Raw genomic sequence first — 16,906 nt, 5'->3', positions numbered from 1 at the left:
TCCCTGACTATCAGGCGGATAACGTCAGCCCAGACAAAACGTTTACCTCCAGCACCCTTACTAGTGACATGACCACAAGGACAGACAGAGACAGAAGAATTTCCGACATCTCAGACTACTGGTCACCAAGTAGTACCGACCTTTAAGCAGCTTTTTCTTCACCCTTTGTCAGAAAAATCACTCATTGAATGAGGACTGAATGACAAAATAGGAGATGTTAATGGATAAAGGGGGTGGGTGAAGTTCATGCAGTGTAAGCGTCTATGATTGTAAGAGGACTTGTTAGGGAGGAGAATATGTGATTTTAGTCTTACCCCTTTTTTATTATTTTATTTATGTTAGCTTAGGTCTAGGATAATGTTACAGTATGAGTAGGTATTAAGAATTGAGCTACGAGTTGTGCCCGAGCTAGCGATTCCACTACAGATGCGGGGCAATGTGGGAGTTTAGTGGCGGATAGGTTGGAAGGAATAGATTGTTAGCGTTCAAGAGAAGAGGGGTTATTTATTTACAGATAGATTTCCATTAGGATTTGAGTTACAGGTAAGGTTTAGTTTGAAGAAGGGGGGAACTTTTTTTTTTTTTTTTTGCATGCAGGTAAGACAAACGCAATCGTCTTGGAGGTAAAATGTATAAGATTTCGTAGCTAGCTATTAGTTTTTTTTTTCTCCCAGTTATAGGAACAGCTAGTTCGTTGGGATTTGGAATTGTAGTCATTAAGGTCAGGCGCAGAGCGTTGCATTTACTCAGAAAATTAGCCCTAGTATCACAGCTGGGATTATGTATATTGCAGTTACAAATATAGTGACAGTTAAATTTTGAGCCACGTGCAGTGGTTTGGTATGGTATGGGTTCAAACATCTTTCACTAACTCATTCTGGCTGGCCGATTTTATTTTCAAACTTCGCCCCAGGGCTTCGTGTTCGATCTTCTTTTTTATTTAACATCACACACACCTACAAACACCCGCGCAACGCTGGGTAACCCCGCTAGTAAGTTATAAAATATATATGGTGGTTAAGCTGCACATAATATTCCGCGGAATATTCTGTGTAGCTTAATCGCCATATACATTTTATAACTTAGTATATATATATATATATATATATATATATATATATATATATATATATATATATATATATATATATATATTACGTCTTCACCCCAAACAAGGAACATTGAACTTGAACTTCTGCATGTCAGTACAGTTAGGTAGGCAAGAAACTGGAAGATAATTCTAAAGTCCTGCAGTTCTGGGGAAGAAGTTATTAGAATAGAAGGCTTTCTTACATCTAGGAATCTCAACTGTGTAGGGGTGGGACTTCGATGCTTGTGTGGTTTGAAGGGATTGTAGTTCATCAGATCATTCACCATTGAAATACTTGTAAAACGGGCAGATCGAACAGGGGCTGAAGCTTAGATGGCAGTTCGGGCCCTATTAGGTTGGTGACTCTTTTGCACCCTCTCCAGAAGTGAGAGACTAATAGTTGATGCACTAGTCCAAATGTGACAATAATACATCATACATGGGCGAATGGTGGCTTTGTAGAGGTACAGGATACTTTCAGGCGTAAGTAACTTTCTAGCACAGTATAGAGAGCCCGCATTCTTTGCATCAGCCTTGGCAATGATCTCTATGTATCTATTCCAACTCATGTTTCCTGTGAACGTTAAGCCAAAGTACTTGGATGAAGTGCTTTCAGGTAAAGTGTCTCTAGCCATAGCTATTGGTGGTTGGTAAGGTTTCATGTAATTATAAAAGAAACGAGCATTGTCTTGACAGCGTTGAACGTTAGCAGCCATTTTTGACTTCAGGGTTTCATCCAGTACCTTAAATATGCGCTCATTAGTTTTCCCCACGTACCTACTATAGAGCGTGGTGACATTTTTTCAGGTAAGTCATTTATGAATATCAGGTATAATAAAGGCCCAAGGATCGATCTCTGAAGTACACCCGCATTTATATCAAATTTTTTGGACGTACTCCCATCAAGGACAACCTTGATTTTTCTCTCATTTAAGAAGGATCAAATGATGCTAAGCATTCGTCAAGTAATACCATAAGATTTTATTTTCATGAGAAGACACTCGTGCATACCCTGTCAAAAGCTATAGATATATATAGGGCTGAAGCCTTCCCCTCTCCTGGTTTATATATATATATATATATATATATATATATATATATATATATATATATATATATATTCGTATTATTTGGATTATTCAGATTTATTCGCACAATTTTTCGCTCAAGGTAACCTCATACGTTCCTGAAGTGTATCTATTCGTCAAACTCGAGAATCTTTCCGTCGAACTCGCGACTCCGCACAAAATTTAAAGCGGAAAATTTATTTTATTCGCGGGGGTAGCCTGCACTTGCTCTGCTCAAATTCCCGAAAAAAATCGCCAGTTCAACAATATATACCTGAATAAGGTCGAAGGTTACCTCGATCGACACGTTGGGTCAATAAAATTAAAAATAAGTACAGTAGTCTTAATGATCCAAATAATGCGAATCATCAATACTCACGTAAAAAATTCAGAAACATATATATCATCATTATCATCATCATGCAGTGCGTCAGACTTGACGATGACTAGTCGGGGCCTCAGTGCTTTATCCTTCGATACAGGACTTTTCACCTTGTCTTCTAACTTGCTTGTGCAGTTTAGGTGTAGTATCTGTTGCGCATCAGATAAACACCCTCTGAACCTCCAATGCTCATGTCCAGTTGAGCGAACACGCGACGACCGGAAGCAGAGGAGACAACAGCTTCCGGCCGAAAGTAATCTCTGTGAGGTAGATAGTCGCCCTATCGTATCTGCTACTACGCGTTTTCTTACTGGATGAGGTTCCATAACCTTTTAAGGAAAACTGCAAGGCAGTAGTAGGACTTGAAGTCAGAGCTCCTATCTATTAGCCTTTTGCTGTGATAAGACCCACAAGGCAGTGGTGTTTGAATGTGGGGTTGGTTCCCCTGGTCTTCGTCCAACCAAGGGCACTCACTAGACACGGGGGTAGGGTTTGGTAGTGGACCACCCTACCTCTGGGGTCCCCTACTACTCCGAGATCTCCTACAAGTTTAGCCTGGGGCCGCAGGGCACTCAGTTACCGTGTGTGGCCAATGTGAAGCACTGTAGGAGACTTGATGATCGAGAGGCTATGTACTGTCAGCGAAGATCTATGCATAACTGCTCCCTTTCCACCACAAGATTAACAAGCATGAACTTAACACTGACTTGTACCTAACAGACTAGAGGCATCACATCCCCCTGCCGAATGTAGGATCCCAACATACACCCCCCCCACACACATATATATATATATATATATATATATATATATATACATACATATACACGTGTGTGTGTATGTGTGTGTACTTTATATAAAAGTGTAGTTATAAAATTCTTCGTCGGACTCCTGATACCGTGTATCGGTATTGGTCATATACTTGACCGGAAATTTCATCTCTCGCAATAATAACACAAGCTGGAAGTTCTGTGAAAGAAACTTTGTTCATCGAATCTGCGTATATATTTAAGCGGAGATAGAGAGTGAGGAAAATCATATATAGTGATTGTAACTAAAAGTTTGGAATGTTAAATTGCAGTTACAACGAGCACTTGCCATGAAAATAGCAGTACAGAAGAGGATTGAATGTTTTTCTTGTTAAATATACTTATATTTACCTTTGATTTGATATTTATTGTTGCAATACCCCCCGTTGTAGAAGTATAATATATTGTATGTTATGATCCAATAAAGTACACGTTTGTTATGCAATGCAAATACACAAATAATAACATCGGATTTAAATCATATTTGCTACCCTATCCTGTGCCTGAAGCACCCGGAATTAAAGTTATATAGTAGCATGCAAAAATAATGAATATTTTTAACTCAGAGAGAGAGAGAGAAAAAAGATTGTTTATGTTAAGATATTTCACACGAGGCGAGACAATTTGTATACACACACACACACAAAAGTTGAGCAAAAGAAAAATTGTTTTGATGTAACCTTTTCAAAGGCAACTCGTAAATAGTTTTCATTGTGTTAATATATTTTGAAAATATGCAGTGCACACGACGACACACAGAAAGAAAAGCAGGCCATGGTGTTATCGAAAATTTTATTGAAATGTCTGTTAGCCCGAATTGTTTACATTGTCAAAATTCAAGGTCGCTGTACTTTTATGACGAACAGAACGAAAATACGTATATTGTCAAAAAAAAAAAAAAAGAAGCAGACAGGAAAAACATTTTCTGTAAATGTGTTTTATTTTTGTTTTTGGAAAAAAAGAGGGACACATTTTTTTTGTTGATTAACGGACTTTGATGGTGTTACAGAAAAGATCTTTTTCTTTTCTTGGGAAAAGTTACATCTGTTTGTGAAAATCATAGTTTAAATGTATAATTTAACGTATTTCTTTGAAAATGTTTTTATATATTGTAAAATGTCTTGAATGTATGTAAATGTTATTGTATTTTTGCGACAGGAATTCAAAGTCATTATTAGGTATATACATTAGAATTGAAATGATTTAGAAAAAATTAGATGATACTGATAAAAAGGTTTGCCTAGGATAAATTAATATTTTGGAGTGGGTCAAAAATAGCAATTACGTAAACGGGTATTTTTGAGAAGTTTTTACAGATGTGATAAGCCAAAAGAGAGATTGTATTTTTAATAATTTGCTTTTTGTATTTTTTAAAAAGTCCATAAACATTTTTTCAAAAGAAAAGTAACTGTCCAGGTAAGCATTAGAGATGCCCCGTTCGGAGAATAAAATGGACCCTGTGCAACTGAGTGCTTGAAAAAAAAAAGCTGGTCGCATGTGACGACTCCAAGCAAGAGGTAAGACTTGGCTCAATAAATGAGAAGCAGGCATGGAAAGGATACGAGAATCCTTAAGGGTACCAATGACTATGAGAGTCGTGCTCAGGCAAATCACATATAGCTTAATGAGGTGAGAGAAAAATAAAGTATACCGTAGGTACGTAAGAAGATATAACCTTATATATATATTTAGAGATGCGTAAATGCGGATATCTTTGTTGGATCTTGGAAGCTCTGATGAGAGAAAAGAAAAATCACAAAAATCTGGCCATAGCTAGAAATCAGGCGCAAATAGGAATCATGGGGCAAGGTTGAGGGTTAAATAGTTAAGGGTGATATTATCTAAATCTTTTTCCAAGAGCCCGAGCATGGAACTCAAAGTAAATCAGTGTGAGGAAAGGTATATCTTTAAATTTGTAAAGCCAACCACGAAGATTAATTATGAGCTTTGAGATGTGTCGGAAAAGTTAAGATAGTTACAAAATGAAAACAAAGCTATACTTGATAGAACAACCGGGCAAAGGATACGATCGGGGCACTTTTGGGACGAAAGGAGTCGTCAATTTCGAAAGAGGTAAAGTGAGATCTCTGGTTTACGACATAAGGATGGATGGATAAAGCAGCTGACGTGGATCAGGGGCGGAATACCCTACACCCAAAAAGTAAGTGCCAAGAAGATCAGAGAGGCTCTGATCGAATAGAAAATAAATAATAATAATAATTGTGAAGTCAGTTGGAAAGGGCTGACTAAAGGCTTTTTTTTTAGCTTGATCTTTCTTAGCCGTATGGTTGTATAGATATATAAAAAATGTACTAGAATTTAAAAATGCGTATATTTTTTGAAAATTAGGATAGAAGGGATGTTAAGGAACAGTCGCCTGTTCTTGTAAGTAAAAATGAGATAGGATAGCCGAGAATTCGAACCTGGGAAGCTAGGTTTGGGATTAAGAATTCCGATCATATTTATATATTCCGATCATAAGTTTAAAATAAATAATACAGATATGTTATTGAAAAGGAATGCGTGTTAGTAATGTTATTGAAAAAAGAATTTGATGATTCAATTATGTTTATGAATATGAAATGAAATTAAAATAAGGAATTTAAAACGACAATGATAAACATATTTGTAAAATAGGTTAATCAAAAATGAGGTTAGAGAATGTTTCTTTGCAAGCATGTGTGGTCGATGCACGTGTTTTGGGCATGTTTTAGGCAACGTGAGGCATGTTAGGCCACGGGATCGATATGCACGATGTTTGGTCATGCAATGACATCATGAGTACGGGATGAGTTCTCTATATAGTTAGACCTTTAGGAGTCAGAGAGAAGTCAGTGCCGGGATTGGATCGGACAGACAGAGCTGACATCCGCCTTAGCAGCGAAGGTTAGAAGAAGAAAATAATGTAGAAACTTTGAATTCCTTGATGCGAAGCCATTGACCGGGCGAATGGAATAAACGAACATCATCATATTTTTGTAACTGTCGTCTTCGTGATATGTCATTCAACAACAAAGGTATTGTGGATTTGTATTATAAGAATTTGTGTATAAACTCATCTAAGAATGTGTCTCTATCATCTTAAGAATGTGTCTCCCTCTCAGTATCGAGAAATAATGAATGTTCCTTCATTATGATAAAAGACTAGAATTATCATCTCAAAAATATATGCGTTAAAGAAAGATAATATTTATAGGATAGTTTAAATGTATAAAAGTCAATATCTCTTCTATCTATATATCTCGTATATCTAACCCTCCTCCCATTGGGTATTACATGTTCCTGTCGCTGTATTAAAAATGTACCCTCTTTAAAATATACCCTGTCTATATCTCACTAACATGAACACACATAACATATTAAGCTGTTGACATAACCTTCTGTACTTCTAGTGGAGCGCAATTTTGTTAAATTTTGAAAAACAGAGAAAAATGCTGTCCCTTTATCTTTATGTTTATGCTACTAAAATCTTTAATTTTTAGTTATTATATATGGATAACTTGAAATTAGAAATAAATTGAAGCCGGAAATCTCAGTGGTAATTTCTGTAATGTTGAATAAATAAGATACAGTCATCAACACTATTTATATGAATTATAGTTGTACATTCAGGGTATCATTCTCCATAAATCATCCCGAGATAACATCAAACCTCCAATCTCTGTTCCATCGTTGCCACCCTGCGCCTGTTTAACAAGTACGTTAATGAAATCTGCTCCTAAGGTACTTATATCTCATCGATGTAAATACATCTGACTAACACAAATAGCAACAAAATCTCAATCCATTGTAGACAGCTATATCTGTCGGAAAGCCTTTTATCCTAATGATTCTTTCCCGAACTACTAGACTTTCCCGGATCCCTGCTTCCCTGACTGTACTCGTCTGCAGAAGTCCCTACATAGTATTCATGTAGATTTGGTCTTAAAGTATAACGCGTTTTGCACTGTGTCTTGTGTGGGAGTAAAATAGCAGTAAAGAATAAATAGAAACGTTCACCTCAAAAGTAATCACGTGTTCTAATATATATATTTTCATTTGCTTTAATAGTTCTCCTTTGAACGTTCGGCTCGCATGACATCTTTATCCGATGTGTTAAAACAATAACATGATAAAGAATCGTTTCACTTACAATGATTGTAATGTTTTATTTCTATGTACATAAAGAAAAGATAAAAAGTGTATGCACTAAAGTTTTGGCACTCATCAGGTAATTATGACACTATTGGACAAAAAATCGATCTGTAGAATTCTCACTAGAGTATTTTGGAACGTATCCAATGTGTAATCAAACAATACCAATGCTGAAAGAGACGTTTGGTGATCACAGACTCAATAAAAGATTTGAAAATTCACCAGAGCTTATTTCCACACATCCCCCACCCCAGTTTTGCTCGGTTTGTCTGTGAGACTATGCGTTATTCAAAGTGATCAAGTTTTGGTCAAACCTATTTTACAGGAATTAAAGAAATCAATTACTGATTTTATACAGTCAACTCTATCAATAAACGTATATGTGCCAAATCGAAACTTTATAAAAGTATGGAGCTGTCTAAAGAATCCTTCCTTTCTTGACAGGGTACACAATTGTCTTCAGAATCTAGTAGCTGAAGGCCTCTGCGATTCTTTGTTTTTATCTTTCTGTTCTGTCGTTATTTTCAAAGCAGGTGCTCGATTGAGATTTACTCTATTGTCCAACTCTACAAAACATTCGCAACAAAGACTCGTCTAGCTAAAACAACTATCAATAATTTCGCTTACTCTCTAGCGGTGCCTTGAAACCAAATTAAACTTCAATGGGCCAAATTTATTCCCTAAAACCGCTCGTCTGTGGAACACAATCCAATGGGCTACTTTCCAACTGATTATAACATGGTCGTTTTCAAATCCAATATAAATAAATTCATGTTGAGACATTATCTCAAATAATAAAACCTACCCAAGTTCCACTATTTCTTTCCATTTTGCGTCCCAAATCTGTTCCAGTACGAACACACGCTGAAATAAAACAGTATATATATATAATATATATATATATATATATATATATATATATATATATATATATATATATAGATGCTGTTGTGTTGCTTATGTCTAATATCAATATTTTGGTACCCACTATTTTTTAAAGCTGTGTCGTGGATGTTGATTGACTTGTTAAATGTATTTTCATTACTTGAGTTATTGCCGAGTCTACTTACAGTAGAGTAAGAAATCTGTTTTATTATTGATGTTATATATATAACAGCATATAGTAAGACAGATACTACCCTTTGATCTTGGCCAAAAGGCCAAGAAAAAGGTATTTATTTGCTCCCCCCACCGAGCAAATTATGCACAAGGCCGATTTTTAATCTGCGGAGTGAAGAGGAAATGGGGATCAGCTCCCCGGGGAGTAGGGCAGTTGGATAGTAACAATTGGTATGAAGGATTTCCTCTACATTGACCAAGGTCTTATATGTGGGGTTGGTATTTATTTGCTCCCCTCACTGAGCAAATTGGGCAGAAGGCCGGTTTTTAATGTGAGGAGTGAAGGGGTAATGGGGACCAGCACCCCGGGGAGTAGAGGAGCTGGACAGTGACAATTGGTATTAAGGATTGCCCCTACATTGACCAAGGTCTTATATGTGGGGTTGGTATTTATTAACAACAGGCCTTTTATCTTAACCAAAAAGGCAAAGCGCAAAAGTGTTACAGACGGACCGCCCGCCCGCCCAACCGACCGACCAACAGACGGACCGCCCGCCCGCCCAACCGACCGACCGACGGAGTGATTTATAGAGTCGCTTGCACGCGACTAAAAAACAACTTACGATTTCGTCAGACCATGGAAATAATAACTTTTTGTATAAGAAATCATGTATGTGTTCCGATTAATTACATTTCCGTAGGCCAAACTAAATGTGCATGATTTTCATACTTAATAGTAAATTTCATTTTTATATAATTTTTTTGTTTCATACTTAATAGTAAATGTTCATTTTTATATAATTTTTTCTTTTCTTCTGAAGTAAAAGCATGAATTACAAAAATATTGATAAAAGGTAAATCTTAACTGATATTCCTGTTCTGAGCATTCGATTTGATTTTTAATAATTTTAATCCATCGTTATGTTGATGTTTTATCTTGAATATTGAGAATATATCATTATATTATTTATAAATATTCATATTTTTATAGTAATACTTTTATCTTACTATTGATATATATATATATATATATATATATATATATATATATTTAAAGGAGATTAGAGCAATAGTCTAAAGAGCCGAGTGTATTTCAATGTAACAGTGAAATTACTAGTGTAATTGAAATACGGGAAAGATAAAGTGCTCGTTGTAATTTAGATATATAATAAGCTCGATAGGTAGATATCCTAGAGCTAATTCAATATTAAGAAATGTGATTTATAATTTAAAATTTGAACAATTAAATTTCAACCAAATTAAAATCCGTTTCATATAACAATAATTTAATATAGTTTTTTAATAAGCAAGGTCTCCTCGTCAGCAAATGTTGAAGGGTTTTTATTAAATCTAAAAGACACCATAACTAAACCTAGCATTAAAAGTAAGGCAGATGTATCTGAAAAAAATTAAAATAAAAGGTCTGAATTTTTTATTGTTCGTAACTGGATGTTTACCACAATAAAAAGCATTGTTTTCCGAAACGATCGTACAGATAATTGATTTTGTTGTTGTTCCTTCTTATGAAACGGATTTTTAATTTGGTTGAAATTTAATTGTTCAAATTTTAAGTTATAAATCACATTACTTAATATATATATATATATATATATATATGCATAACTGTTAATATCTATATACGAAACGCCCATTTAAAAATACACTCTTAAGCGGATTAAGTAAACGTGGTCTAAAAAGCAAATTCAATATTCCGGCTACCCCTGGTGGAATACTCTCCGGCTATTTACTGTTTATGTCCGCTCATTTGGTATTTATAATGTTTCTCAGTACTTGTCTTAATTTCTGGAACTAGAATACAATCCTATGAATTCATATCTTACTTTATAACTACGTTCGAATCTCACGACCGACAGTAATTATCCATTACTTCATAGATAACTGCATGAACATGAAACTAGTGTCCGTCGATATAAAATAATCGTCAATATTTTTTGTAAAATATTACACACACGCACACACACACGTATATATATATATATATATATATATATATATATATATATATTTATATATATATACATACAAAATATCGTTATTTAATTTTTTAAAGTTGCTACGTGGTTTTTTAACTCCGTTTTCTTTTAGTCTGTGAGAGCACCTTGCTGAATTCTCAGCCGCCTTTATTTTCCTATTAATCATATTGATTTCCTGCCTGATTGTTAGTCAACTCTTCCAGTGGCATTACGCCGACATTAAACAGAATTTATATGAGATAATTTACTCGTCCGTCTTTCTATTTTCTTGGTGTCATATGGTTGACATTCAAACGTGTAACGCTATCATCCATTCATTACGTCCGTCATTAGAGAAAGCGTTATTGCCAATATCCCGACTTAAAACAAGCAAGTATTTGTGTTCCTGAATATTTAGGATAATGGTTGAATATTCGTATTCTTTGTATTCTTCTGACTATTATTCTGATTTTGAAATTATTTTTACAACGTTCTAAATTTCCTGCAGAATTCTGAATTCGACCGAAAAATTCCGTAAGTCGAACAAGGTACACCTGAAGAGATTACGTCTATTTAAACATTGTCAAAATAAGACTCAAAATGTTAACAGTTGTTTGAAGAATCCAAATAATCCGAAGCTATACTTGTTTGAGATGTATCGTCACACCTACATTAGTTTTTAATGTTGAAGTTAAAACTAACAGTTGCAGGAATTTTCCAGCGGTATTTTAACACTATTATTAACATTATTTTAAGTGATGTCCATGCATCGGTCTCTTGTACCTATTTACTATGCCTCCCCATGGGACAGACTTAGACACCAGTGTCGTTTTTTAACGTGGAGAAAAGGTACAAAAATAAAAAAAATTGTCTCAGTCGTGGAGGACTGCTCCTCCACCGAAAAAGAACAAGAAATGGAAGTGCAGCATTTGAAGTACAGATACTACACTTTGATCTTGTCCCAAGGGCGAAGGTATTACATCAGTCTCTTGTAAGTATATATATATATGTGACGGAAACGGTTTGCAGATTCGTTTTTAGCACACCAAAATCTACAAAAAAAATTTTGTTATTTACGAACGTGAGACGCACAGCCCTTAATGGAAAATTATATCAAAAATCCGAGGGAAAATAGTTTTCAATAAAAACAGCAAATGAATTCGATAGAAAAAAAATGGATGCTATTTTTTTTTCATTCTGTGTGTTTCTTGGCTAAAAAGTCTTTTTGTTTGATTTCTTTTGCATGGTATTAGCCCCTGAACTCTGGGACTATTTTCCATTTCACAGACGTAGCCTTTGTTTATGCTATGCATGAGCATAAACGAAAACTGTTAAATATGCATTCGCGTACCAAACTGCCTTGTCAAAAAAACCTTTAAGCCAATAAACACGAAAATAAATGCCCCTTCCTCAGGTGGCCAGAAAGGGGGTGCTCATTTTAAGTTAAATTTAGATGGAAAAGTGATCACCCACTTTTCGGAAAAAAAACTTCTTCAGATCATGAAAACTATTTTGATACTCCTTGGGCGTTGAGTTCCATGGCGACCCACAGAATTATTTAATGGTCGTTCCCTTAGTACCCCCCTAGTCAAGGCTAACGCATGTGCACGTAACAATTTTTATTTATTTACTTACGTGGTGGAGTTTCTATAATGATAGGTTTTTTGAAATTTTTTCACTGGATTATTATTGATTGAACACTAACCAGATTATGAAAAAAAATTGAAAAAAAAAAATCATTTCAACATTTGAAAGGGATACTCACTTTTTAGTTACCACGTTCTGGTAAATCGGTCACTTTTTATTTATTTATTTATTTATTTTCTAAATACGGAAGTGTCTTCGGGAGATATAAAATGGTCGCATGTCGACGAAGCAATGTATCGGGAGGCGTACGGGATTAAAAATTATTGGTAAATTTTTAGATTAGGTCCACCTCCTCAAATTTTCTTTTAAATGACGACTTGAAATGGTTTTCGACTATGCTGAATACGAAAATCGCATCGAAATTTTGCAGAAATAAGTAGTTATCAAGATATAAAAAGTTGTATTATGCATTGTAATCTTTGGCGGCCATCTTTTTTATGTGTGTGTATTTGTTTATGGCGCGTGTGCACGTAAAAAGATGGCCACCGAAGAATACAATGCATAATACAACTATTTATTTCCGCAAAATTTCAATGCAATTTGCGTGTTCAGCGTACTCGGAAACCTATAAATGTCGTCATTGAATGGAAAATTGTGGAGGTGGACCTAATCTAAAAAAATACCAAATTATTAAACATTTCTCCAGCATGTTAGTGAAATTTATAATACTTTAAAAAAATTAAAAAGAAACAAAAAAGTTTTGAAAAAAAACTCACCTTTCACAAAAACAATTCAAAAAAAAAAAAAACACAAACTGACTAAATAAGTAAAAAAAAATAATTAAAAATCTCGAAACTTTATTTTCATGAAAGCAATAAAAAAAAGTCCTGTTCTCTCTATTTTTTTTTCTTTGAGAAACAAATATATTTCTGACTTACAAATGCGGTAGAGATTCATTATTTTTACTTTCTATGGTTTTGATATACCGCGTTTTTATTGCTTACACAATGGGTGACTGATTTATCAGAACGTTGTAACTAAAAAGTGAGCACCACTTTCAAATGTCGAAATAATGATTTCTTTTTTACATTTTTTTTTTAATAATCTGTTTTTTTTTAATAATCTGTCCAATCAATAATAATCCAGTGAAAACAATTCCAAAAACGTATAAGTATAGAAATTAAGCATGGGAGTATACAACAACGTCGCCTTTCGCACTTTTACACACATTTTTTAAAAAAAGTAACTAAACCATTTATTGATAATTTGTCACGTGTACAAACATTTATTTATTTACGTAGGCTTAACTCCTTTCATGAATAAGAAAGGTTTTACTCTTTAAGAATAATAAAAGGAAAAAGTTACTGAACATTTATAAAAGGACTTCTTTTCATGAAGGCCAGAGGAATAGTTGGCCGAAAATTCGTGAAACAACAACAATAAATAAAAATGGTGCTAATGCAGAGAGCGATCTGCGCTATTTTTTAAATCATATTTCCACGTTTAAATAACGTTTTATGATATGTTTTTTTTATTTATTTATTCAATTGTAAGGTTAAAGTACAGAATAGGTACAAAACATCCTTACCTCCCCATGTTAAGAATGACTTTTTAAATAATAACATTATTTCAGCACGGATCACTCTCTGCATGAGTAATCTTATATAGAAAAACAAAAAAAAAACAAACTCAAAAGCAAGCAACAAACTTTTTGTTTTTGGCCTTATATAAAAAAGAAAAGATGTGTAAATTAAAAATTTGGAAGATAAACAAATAAAATATGTTTTTTTTTGTTTTTTTTTACTTATCGAGTTAACAGAAAATGAAACCTTTCGTCAATTCGTGGCTGAGAAATGAATCGAACCGGAAGTTCAGTTTTATCAACAGAACAGATTCGCAGAAACGATTAAATAAATATATTTATTTTATTTAATATTTTAATTTTAATTAGGTAAATTTATTTTAATAACATAAAAACATACCTCGACTCTAAAAATGGGTTGTCTGAAAATTTCAAATAAATTGATAACGTATAAACATGGTTTTATTTGTTTAGAACGAACCAACTTTACATTTTTATATATATAGATATATCATTGACTTTGGTTTATCATATCTTCCATTGTCCCTGTAAGTCAGCTGCAGTCTTTCAAAGTCACTTGAGGACACATGAGTAGATACTTAACGCAGAACATACATCTTGAGACGCAAATATCTGTAAAAATGGTGCAATCATGAAATTATATATATATATATATATATATATATATATATATATATATATCATATGTTAAAGAATTTAATGTTCACCCGTACAATATCACTTTTTACACAAAAATAGCTGATGTCACTAACGCCAAAAATCCAGCCTTACCAATTTTAAAGTCCAATTATGGCGCATGCACCAACTAATATAAAACCAGTGATTATATCGACTTGAAAAATATTTAGCTGACAATTATGATAGATATTATTAATTGTTTAGAAAACGAGTAATATTGCTAACTGTTTAAAATAACAATTTTAATAAATGTTGATAAGACATTGGTTTTATTTATTTAAATTTATTTAAATAATATTTAGTTGACAAAGACGATTCGTTTTACGAAAGAATAAAGATTTATTTTGTAAGTTATATTATTGATCCTGAAACCATCCTCTTAAAAGCATTATCTTTATTTTCTACTGATTATATATATATATATATATATATATATATATATATATATATAATATGTCTGTCAGTTCGTTGCGTATGGACTCTGAAACGATTAATCTGATTTTTATTTTGAAATTTCATACAAATGTACTTAATGTGTCTAGCAGCGTTATTAGATAGATTGTATCAGGATACCCCTCGATAAATATCAAAAATCGATAATCGAAAAATATGATGAAAAAAGGTTCGGTTCGGCTTTGAATAAAGTTACCACTCTAATAAAGCTCAACATCACATATGTATTTTATAAGTTGTACCATCGTACAGGTAGAAAATCTTGGCGTATAAAATCAACAGTAACTTATTTTATACGACACGGCATATTGGAAATAGATGTTTCTGTTTAGAGTACAATTGAGCCATAATACTAGATCTTTGGATTTTTAACTGAAACTCAGTTATTATATAAAAATTATTTTATAAAAATATTCATTGCCCCAAATTAAATCCCGAACAACGTCGGATCTCCCTGCTATTTAATTTTGATAGAAAACTATACAGATTGGTGTGAACAACACTGGAATTTACAGCTTATATAAATGATTATTAGAATCCGTATTTATCACAATACATTACATGATTCTAATTGATCAAACACCGTCTAAAATTTAAAACTTTTGAGTTATGAAAAAATTAACTTAAGGGAATCTTATTTAAGTAATGTCTAATGACGACAGATGAAAATTGCTTATATTTTGCCGCCTAAAATCAATTTAAACTCTGTAAATGAGAATGTACAATTTTTTATTCGACAATGGAATACAAGTTAAAAATTAAAAGAATTCCTAATTCTATGGCGTTTCAAAGAATGGCTTTTATCCTCAGAGAAAGGCATTGGGCAAAATGATATTCATAAGCTAGTTATGATTTTGCTGGTTAGTACATAAAATATAAAACTACAAAATAACAGGGGGTCATATTTGTATAAAAGTCGAGAATAATGCAAAAACGCATCGGTGAAAACGTTATTCCAAATGAAGTCTTTGCTCCATAAAGAAAATATAGAATATGTATTACAATCTAAAGAAAATATTGATTGGGTGCATTTAGCTATATAAACATGTCACAGCTACATATTCAAGTGAAATAGTCCAAAAGAAATTGTACTCATTTAAATAGTTGATTGGTAAACATAAAAACAAATTCTAGATGCGAAGGTAGCTTTTTATTATTGTTTTCACGTGTAAAAGGTTCTAAGTGACAACACTTTTATTGGCTTAACAGCAAGGGAGAGAAAAAAGAAAAAAAAATCATTTACTACCATAAGCCGAAAAAAGTTAAATAAATTATGCTAAAAACCAAAAGCAGAAAATAATAATATTTTTATTTTTAAGGGAAGGGTTAGACGTTCTATTTGGGGAACAAACTCCACTTAATTACTAAGCGTAAGATGCTAGAGTTACATAGATGTAGAGCAGGGAGAAAGCCTTGGTTGTCTAGTCTGATATAACAATATTTCAATGTTCGCGTAAGCCACTGCAATCCCATTAATATAGCGAGAGTCTTGACTTTATTTTGATAATTTTATTTCTAATTCGATATGTGTAGATGTTTGTAAATGTGTCTGGGTATTTTTGTAGATTTTCGTATACATGTGTACATGAATATGTAGCTGTGACATGTTTATATAGCTAACTGTGTATGTGTCTATATATGTTCCTGTATATACATGCATATGTGTGTATGTATGTATATACAGGCACATATAAACACACACATACACAAGCACTTGTATAAACATGTACATATGGATATACAAATCTGCACAAAGACCCGGACAAATATACACACATCTACATATAGTGCATTAGAAATAAAATTATCAAAATAAAGCTTCTGAGTTTACTTAAAATATATATTTCAAATGGGGTATTGTTTAGCAATTAAAGTTGAAGCGGACAGAATAAGTCATGTATTTTAGATTGAAACAGAGTGAAAAAGAAGAGATAAAATGATAAGTGAGGAATTGAGATACACAAGTTGTTGAAAATTTAATCAGTTCAGGCGGTATTTCCGGTGAGGATTTAAACTCATGAGGGATAGTAAACAAACCTTGTAGTGGTATGTTCGGTGGCTAAGAGCCTAT

The 16,906-nt window shown here is 33.3% G+C and overlaps 1 protein-coding gene and 1 pseudogene across 2 annotated transcripts in view; both read right to left on the bottom strand.

The window, feature by feature from the left end:
* Positions 1–16,906, bottom strand: part of LOC145260338 (uncharacterized) — a 1,155,262-nt gene that overhangs the window by 376,811 nt on the left and 761,545 nt on the right. The window lies entirely within an intron of this gene.
* On the bottom strand, positions 8,554–8,655 carry LOC145264873 (U2 spliceosomal RNA; annotated as a pseudogene).

Source organism: Euprymna scolopes, chromosome 3, assembly GCF_053919585.1.
Source record: "Euprymna scolopes isolate OS-2025 chromosome 3, ASM5391958v1, whole genome shotgun sequence".
Classification (NCBI taxonomy): domain Eukaryota; kingdom Metazoa; phylum Mollusca; class Cephalopoda; order Sepiida; family Sepiolidae; genus Euprymna; species Euprymna scolopes.
The sequence above is the reverse complement of the archived record's forward strand: the minus strand, read 5'-3'. Positions and strand labels throughout refer to the sequence as shown.